Consider the following 8,601-nt stretch of genomic DNA (forward strand, 5'->3'; position numbering starts at 1 on the left):
CATGCGTATTTCATTGTAAAGGTTGTTAATGAACATAGATTTGATACTTTATGATTTATTTACATTTACTTTAATATTACTTTTTTTTATTATCTGTGTTTTGATTAGAGTAGCTTATTTAACTTCAGTACAGCAAAGGTTTTTGATTAGGCCTACTTCCAAACTCATAAAGGTTCTATTAAGGCACGGTTCACTGCTGTTCCTCAACCTTTTATTGGTGCAATTATATTAGCTTGTAAAGAACAGCTAATTCTTATATTGTCAAATAATGTAAGGTACTTTATTATTTTTCTCGTATTTTGATTTAATGATGTATTTAGCACTTTGAGTCATTTTTCCGTATTTGGCCTCTATATGTCCCCTCATTTTTCATGTACTAAATTAGGTGTTTATGCTGTAATAATTATCCTCTAATTTCAATTATTTCTTATTAGGCTGTCTGTGTCCTGTTGCTTGAACTATTTCATAGGGTTTTAATTTTATTGTCCTTTATTATTTTAGTTGGTAGGTATAATTATAAACTGCCAACTTCACGGTTGATTTGATGTTATTTTTTTCCCTTTATCTTCAGCCAAATCGAAATATTTTCAACTTTGCTGAAGAAAAATCTTAATTAGTTTTAGAGCTGAACACTGAGTTTGCTGCTGTTGGTTTCACTGTTCTCTTTTACATTTTTTAGTAAACTTGCTATTGTAACTTTAGGATTTGGATTCATGAGATTTTACAATGTTTCCATTAAGATAATCCTATATATTTAGCTTGAAAAGTTTTTTTACCTTCCATTCACTTTCTTTATTGGTTTAAAGATGTTATTGATTTCATTTATTTAGTGAAATTTTTGAGAATGAAATACTTAATAGAGGAGTTAAATTTTATATTTTCAAAGCATGTGCTTTCCATAAGGCAATTAATTATTATTTAAATGTAGTCTTTAATTAACTTATGTCATGCATTTGCTGCAGGAAGATTAAGTAGAAAACAGGAAAAGTAAATGATAGTTAAAATTTTTCTTATTATAACATGAGGTTCTCTTCCAGTAATCGCTTTACAATTTGTCTTAACAAAGCAACAATTAGCACAATTGAGAATAAAATTCGGCTACTGGGGTAAAATTGAAGATGTCAAAATTGTGTTTTATTATAAAATGGAAAAGTCATAATTAATAAAAATTAAACAATAACTGCTCCTAGCGTTTTTAGAATTGACCATAAAATTGCATTGGCAAATAAGGAGTATTTATTAATCTGGTTGAATATGCACTAGATTGACAAGAGAATATGCTGGTACGAAATTATCTGTATCTCCGTAAAGATTAATTAGACATAACGATATTTGTAACATACTTATGATTCAATCCTTAAATTTAAACTAAGGGTGAAATGAAAGTCTCTTTAGTGGGATTAAAGGGACCAGACTGCTATGGTCATCGGTCAAAAGTGTCTCTAGTATTTCTGTTAAAACCTAATGTGTTATTTGATCATGTTTGATGTAAGAAGAATAAATCGATTGCAGCCATAGCTGTAATAACAAATAACACAAAATGGAAAGTGATAAAATGATTCAGGGTGGCATTATTGAACTAAATCTGTTACTAATAAGGAAATACTGATAGAATGTTTGTAATTATTGTTGCCCCTCAAAATGATATTTGACCTCAAGGTAGAACACCTGTACTAATATAACAAATGTGATAGTAACTTCATCTGCTATGTTTTCATGACTGTAGTGCTGAGTCGTTTTTGATGTAATTGGTATGGAAATAGGGTTGAACCCTAAGGAAGAACATATAGGCCACTTTTGGGGATCGACCCATCTAAGGGTGAAATAGTGATACAGACAACACTTGAGCCAAGGTCAGAGACTTGGAGTGCTTAAAAAGTATTCTGTGGCAGTGCAGATCCAAAGTTTATTCATGCATGCAGTTTCTCAAATTTGAAAAAAATTGTTGCGGCATCTGGCAAAGCTTATCCTGAACTGCAAATGAATATGAGAAATAAAGAATGATGATGTGAAAGGGCATTTTGGTGCCAACTATTGAATTTGTAGGATGGATAAATGAAAAAGTTGTCACAATAGAAGGAGAAATTGTAGGATATCTATCTGCTGATAATAACAGTTTTACAGACACTGAATAAGTCACCTCATAATGTACAGAGTTTCTTAAACTCTCTGGACTTGTCAGGAGTGCCTTCTCGTAATCTGAGGTTATAGGTTGGCTCTACTGTTCTCTTACTGCACAGTTCTCTTAATGCATAGTCTTTGTATGATCAGATTATATAATGGTACATGCTTATAAATTGGACAACCGCGGCAAAATATTGTTAAGGGTATTATAATTAGTGGCAAGCTGCAAGAGAAAGTTTTGACATTCCATAAATTCAAATTATGTTGATGGGTTTGCCTTTCAGGTTAAAAGACTGCAGTTCACACTAAAAATTACTGAAGGTCAAACACTCAAAGTTGCTAGTGTGCTTTTAGAGAAACCATGTTTTTCTCATGGACAACTCTATGTGGAATTCTTGCATGTGTCTAACCCATAAATTCCTTAAGTCCTTGGAAAAGAAGGCAAGACCAAAAACGTAGTTCATAGAACTGTGTGTGTTAAGATCATTAAATAAATAATTGATATGAAAGAAAAAATGTTATAGTTTTAATAATACCTAACCGTGATTCGACCTACAGCAAATTAATAGAAACACATCCATCTACACTTCTAAATGCTACCTCAGTATTTGAAGTTTAATGTACAGCTAAAAATGATCCAGTTAAGATTTGTATCAGTAAATGTAATCATAACAGCAATTCAAAATGTCATTAAAATGAAACATTTGTGAGTGCTGGTAAATCAATTAGAAATTACTAATACTTTTAAATAAGAGGCCAACAGAGCATACAATTGATAAGAGACGTACAAGCTCAGCTGCTATTAATGTTTAAAGATCCACATATCACAAACAGGAAGAAATTTCAATATACTATTCTCTGAACTCATGGGTGCTCTTTGCTTATATGTTGCTGAAGACAGACATCCAGTGACAGACATAGCATACAATCTACAAGTATTACACATTGCTACGGAGCCATAAGATAAACCTGTTTGAAGAAATATAACTCCGTTTCCACATGAACACATTCCCAAGTGATCAGAGTTACCCAACAAAATTTCTAAGAAATTTCCATAAATTAATGATACAACCTATACATAAAGTGGTCAGGACATACTTCATCATGAAATAACTACATCCAATGTATTTTTTCTATTTCTTTTCTTTCCTCCAGCATATTTTGTAATGAAAAGGGAATGAGTTATGAATAAATACTCTAAAATATTATAAATAAGATAAGGTCCTAAAATTATTTGTTTTCTTTGAGGTCTAAATACAAGGGCATGACTGCCTGAAAGATACATTATTGTGTGCTGGAGTTGCACTATGTAGACAATGTGATAAAAGAGTGCCTTGGATCTGATCAGTGACAGTAAGTATGGTCTCAGAAAAATCCCATTACAGGTGGACTGTGAAGAAAGTGTGATCACCTTGCACCCTTGTGGTGGAAAATTTGAAGCTTAATATGGCAAACTAAGTGAAGGAAACTTCTTGGGAATTCTTGAAAATATACTAAATTTATGGAGAGCTGAGATTCTTCTGTGACATATTCAAATACAAAAAAGTATTACCTGTACCTACATAAGTACTATCACAAACGAAAAATCTGAGTTTCTTTGTTGAGTAGTTAATTTTTTTTAACAAATTCCAAATACACTCCTGGAAATGGAAAAAAAGAACACATTGACACCGGTGTGTCAGACCCACCATACTTGCTCCGGACACTGCGAGAGGGCTGTACAAGCAATGATCACACGCACGGCACAGCGGACACACCAGGAACCGCGGTGTTGGCCGTCGAATGGCGCTAGCTGCGCAGCATTTGTGCACCGCCGCCGTCAGTGTCAGCAAGTTTGCCGTGGCATACGGAGCTCCATCGCAGTCTTTAACACTGGTAGCATGCAGCGACAGCGTGGACGTGAACCGTATGTGCAGTTGACGGACTTTGAGCGAGGGCGTATAGTGGGCATGCGGGAGGCCGGGTGGACGTACCGCCGAATTGCTCAACACGTGGGGCGTGAGGTCTCCACAGTACATCGATGTTGTCGCCAGTGGTCGGCGGAAGTTGCACGTGCCCGTCGACCTGGGACCAGACCGCAGTGACGCACGGATGCACGCCAAGACCGTAGGATCCTACGCAGTGCCGTATGGGACCGCACCGCCACTTCCCAGCAAATTAGGGACACTGTTGCTCCTGGGGTATCGGCGAGGACCATTCGCAACCGTCTCCATGAAGCTGGGCTACGGTCCCGCACACCGTTAGGCCGTCTTCCGCTCACGCCCCAACATCGTGCAGCCCGCCTCCAGTGGTGTCGCGACAGGCGTGAATGGAGGGACGAATGGAGACGTGTCGTCTTCAGCGATGAGAGTCGCTTCGGCCTTGGTGCCAATGATGGTCGTATGCGTGTTTGGCGCCGTGCAGGTGAGCGCCACAATCAGGACTAAATACGACCGAGGCACACAGGGCCAACACCCGGCATCATGGTGTGGGGAGCGATCTCCTACACTGGCCGTACACCACTGGTGATCGTCGAGGGGACACTGAATAGTGCACGGTACATCCAAACCGTCATCGAACCCATCGTTCTACCGTTCCTAGACCGGCAAGGGAACTTGCTGTTCCAACAGGACAATGCCACCCAACATGCTCTAGAAGGTGTAAGTCAACTACCCTGGCCAGCAAGATCTCCGGATCTGTCCCCCATTGAGCATGTTTGGGACTGGATGAAGCGTCGTCTCACGCGGTCTGCACGTCCAGCACGAACGCTGGTCCAACTGAGGCGCCAGGTGGAAATGGCATGGCAAGCCGTTCCACAGGACTACATCCAGCATCTCTACGATCGTCTCCATGGGAGAATAGCAGCCTGCATTGCTGCGAAAGGTGGATATACACTGTACTAGTGCCGACATTGTGCATGCTCTGTTGCCTGTGTCTATGTGCCTGTGGTTCTGTCAGTGTGATCATGTGATGTATCTGACCCCAGGAATGTGTCAATAAAGTTTCCCCTTCCTGGGACAATGAATTCACGGTGTTCTTATTTCAATTTCCAGGAGTGTAGCTTCAGAATTTTGATAAACAGTAATATGATATTGAAACATTAATACAAGTTTTATTCACATTTTATGAAGGGGTCACTACAACATGAAAAGAATATAAGTATTGTATACGTTCTTAGTTACGTTTTATGATTTAGTCATCTAAAATAGAACAGCCAACAGTTCTAAACAAAGCGACATACTTCATTATATACTGTTTTCAGTTTTCCTTGGATTGAGTAATTAGTGGTGGGTAAACAGTTACTAGCAGACTTTCCAGTGGCTGTGAAATGTAAAATAAGCATGACACTACATTTCCAGACTTGAATAGAAAGCCTCTTAAAAAACAGTTTGGAATTCTATGAAACTATGGAACCAATAGAAGTACTTTGACAAAAATAATAGGCTAACTAGAACAGCGATAATTTATTTTATAGTTTGTCTGGGTTGTGCAATTGATGTAATGTTTTCACAGAACACAGAGACTGAGAAAGTTAATCGACAGTGATAAAGGTAATGATTAATACCGCTAAATCTTCATTTCTTAAATTGTACAATTGCTGCTTTTACTATACATGTCATGCAACTGTCTATGTTCAGATAATTACAGACAGAGCACTAGCACTGACTGGAAAATGCTTGGGCACAGAAGTGGCCATGTTGAACAAAAATGAATTGAGTCGTGGACCTCGTGTAGAACTAAAAATAGAGTAGTTGGATGAGCATCTGAATTTCACTGAGGAAATACGGAAGCGTCCGATCCCGCCCGTCTGCTTTGACCCATGACGTCACAAATATGGCGGAAAAACACACACACACACACACACACACACACACACACACACACACACACACACACACTCTCTTTCCACAAGAAGCCTAATGACACTAATGGGACAAGCGCGGGAAATGGGGTGTTTTGGGTGGGGGGCAAACTAAATATAAACAAATTTAGATGCCTTGCGTAGCTACAATGTGTAAGTGAAGACAGCCATGCATGAATACCCACCCACCTCCCCAGGGGTCGTAACCCCTGCAACCCATAGAAGATAAAGATGCTTCAGTAGCTGATTAGTGTTTTTTGTCTTTAAAAAAAAAAATCTCACGGGATAGAACGAACAGATCAGAGAGATAAATATAATAAACTAAAACAGAAATTGGAGGAAACAGATAATTAACATAAGTAATAAGTGTTTTTAAATTTAAAAAAAAACTCACAAGATAGAATGAACAGATCAGAAAAGTAAATAAAATAAGATAAAACAGAACTGGAGACAGCCACACTCAAACCAAACTCCGCGCCATCATGACGTCACACACGACAACACCCTTATGTCATGGGTCAAAGCCGACGCGTGGGATCGGACGCTTCTGTCGACCCTTCACTGATTTGATTTTTTATTGGTCCAGTTGTATCATACAGCACAAATTGTAAAACTGATATTGGACAGGTCAAAGATAGATAAAAGTCAGTTACCCTACCAGTACTGTCTAAGCTTCCAAGGTTGATACATGGAGTTTTTTACTTGTAGATAGAGACAGAAATTGAGGTTGTATGTAGGATTGCTTGGGCAAGATTCAGTATCAGGGGTGGGCATAAAGTGATAATTGGATCCTTCTATCACCCACCAGACTCATCTCCTGATGTAACCGAGAACTTCAGAGGAAACCTCAGTTCACTTGTACATAAGTTCCCCAATCATACTGTAATCATTGCTGGAGACTTTAATCATTCAACAATAAATTGCGAAAATTGCAGTTTTGTTATTGGTGGGCATAAGACATCCTGTGAAACTTTACTAGATGCCTTGTCTGAAAACTACCTAGAATAAATAGTTAGGAATCTAGCTCATGACGGAAATATATTGGATCTAATGGCAACAAATACACCAGCTGTCTTTGAGGATGTCCACATCGAAACGGGTATCAGTGACCATGATGCAGTTGTGCCAACAATGATTACCAAAGTACAAAGGACAACTAAAACAAGCAGAAAGATGTATGTTCAGTAAACTAGATTAAAAATCTGTAGTGTCGTACCTCAGTGAGGAACTTGAAACTTTCAGTACAGGTCAGGTGTATGTAAAGTAACACCTGCTCAAGTTTAAAAGAATAGTTGACCACACACTGGACATATACATGCCCAGTAGAACATTTCATAATGGGAGGGATCCTCCATGGTATACAGACACTGTAAAGAAACTTCTAAATAAACAGAGGTTACTGCATAATAGTCGTAAAATAAAGCATAGGTCTATAGATAGATGCTGAATTACGCATTTGGCTGTCATGAGAGAAAGGCATAGACCTAATACCTTCAATGTCTACCATAGCAGAATATTGTCAAATGACATTTTAAAAATAAAAAAAAAAAAAAAAAAAAAAAAAAAAAAAAAAAAAAAAATGGTTGTATGTAAAGGTTGTTAGTGGCACAAAGTTAGTGCCCAGTCCCTAGTCAATGAGACAGGAACTGAAATTGAGGGTAGCAAATTAAAAATTGAAATGCTTAACTCCATTTCCAAATGCTCCATTACAAAGGAAAAACCAATGAGAATTGCACCAGTTTAATCCTCTTAGCACTGTAAAGATGAATGGAATAAGTATTAGTGTCAGTGCTGTTGTGAAACAGCTGAAACCATTAAAACTGAACAAAACTCCAGGCCCACATGGAATCCTCATCAGATTCTGTACTGAATTTGTGGCTGAGTTAGCCCCAGCTTCTAACTATAATCTATCGCAGCTCCCTCAAACAAAAAACTGTGTCCAGTTCTTGAAAGGCACAGGTCACATCTGTCTACTAGAAGGGTAGTAGAAGTGATCCACAGAACTATTCACCAGTATCTTTGACACTGATTTGTTGTAGAATCTTAGAACATATTCTGAGCTCAAACACAATGAGGTATCTTGAATAGAATGACCTTCTCAGTGCCAATTATCATGGATTTCAAAAACATCGATCACGTGAACCCAAATCACACTTTTCTCACATAACATACTGAAAGCTTTTTTTTGGATCGAGGCAATCAGGCAGATACAGTATTTCTTGATTAGCGAAAAGCATTTGACTCCAGTACCGCTTCTATACCTATTGTCAAAAATTTGGTTATATGCAGTATTAAGTGAAATTTGTGACTGGATTGAGGACTTTTTGCTAGGAAGAACACGCCATGTTATCTTAAATGGAAAGTCATCGTCAGATGCACAAATAACTGTGAACATGTCCCAGGGAAGTGTGTTGGGACCCTTGTTCATGTTGTATGTTAATGACCTTGCAGACAATGACAATAGTAAAATCGGGGTTTTTGCAGATGATGCAGTTATCTATAATGAATACTACATGTGAGAAGCTGCATACATATTCAGTCAGATCTTGATCAGATTTCAATGTGGAGCAGAGGTGGGCAACTTGCTCTACACTTTAGAAAAAAAAACCATAGTATCGTATGACTATAATATCAAT

This window comes from Schistocerca americana, chromosome 1 (genome assembly GCF_021461395.2).
Source record: "Schistocerca americana isolate TAMUIC-IGC-003095 chromosome 1, iqSchAmer2.1, whole genome shotgun sequence".
NCBI lineage: Eukaryota > Metazoa > Arthropoda > Insecta > Orthoptera > Acrididae > Schistocerca > Schistocerca americana.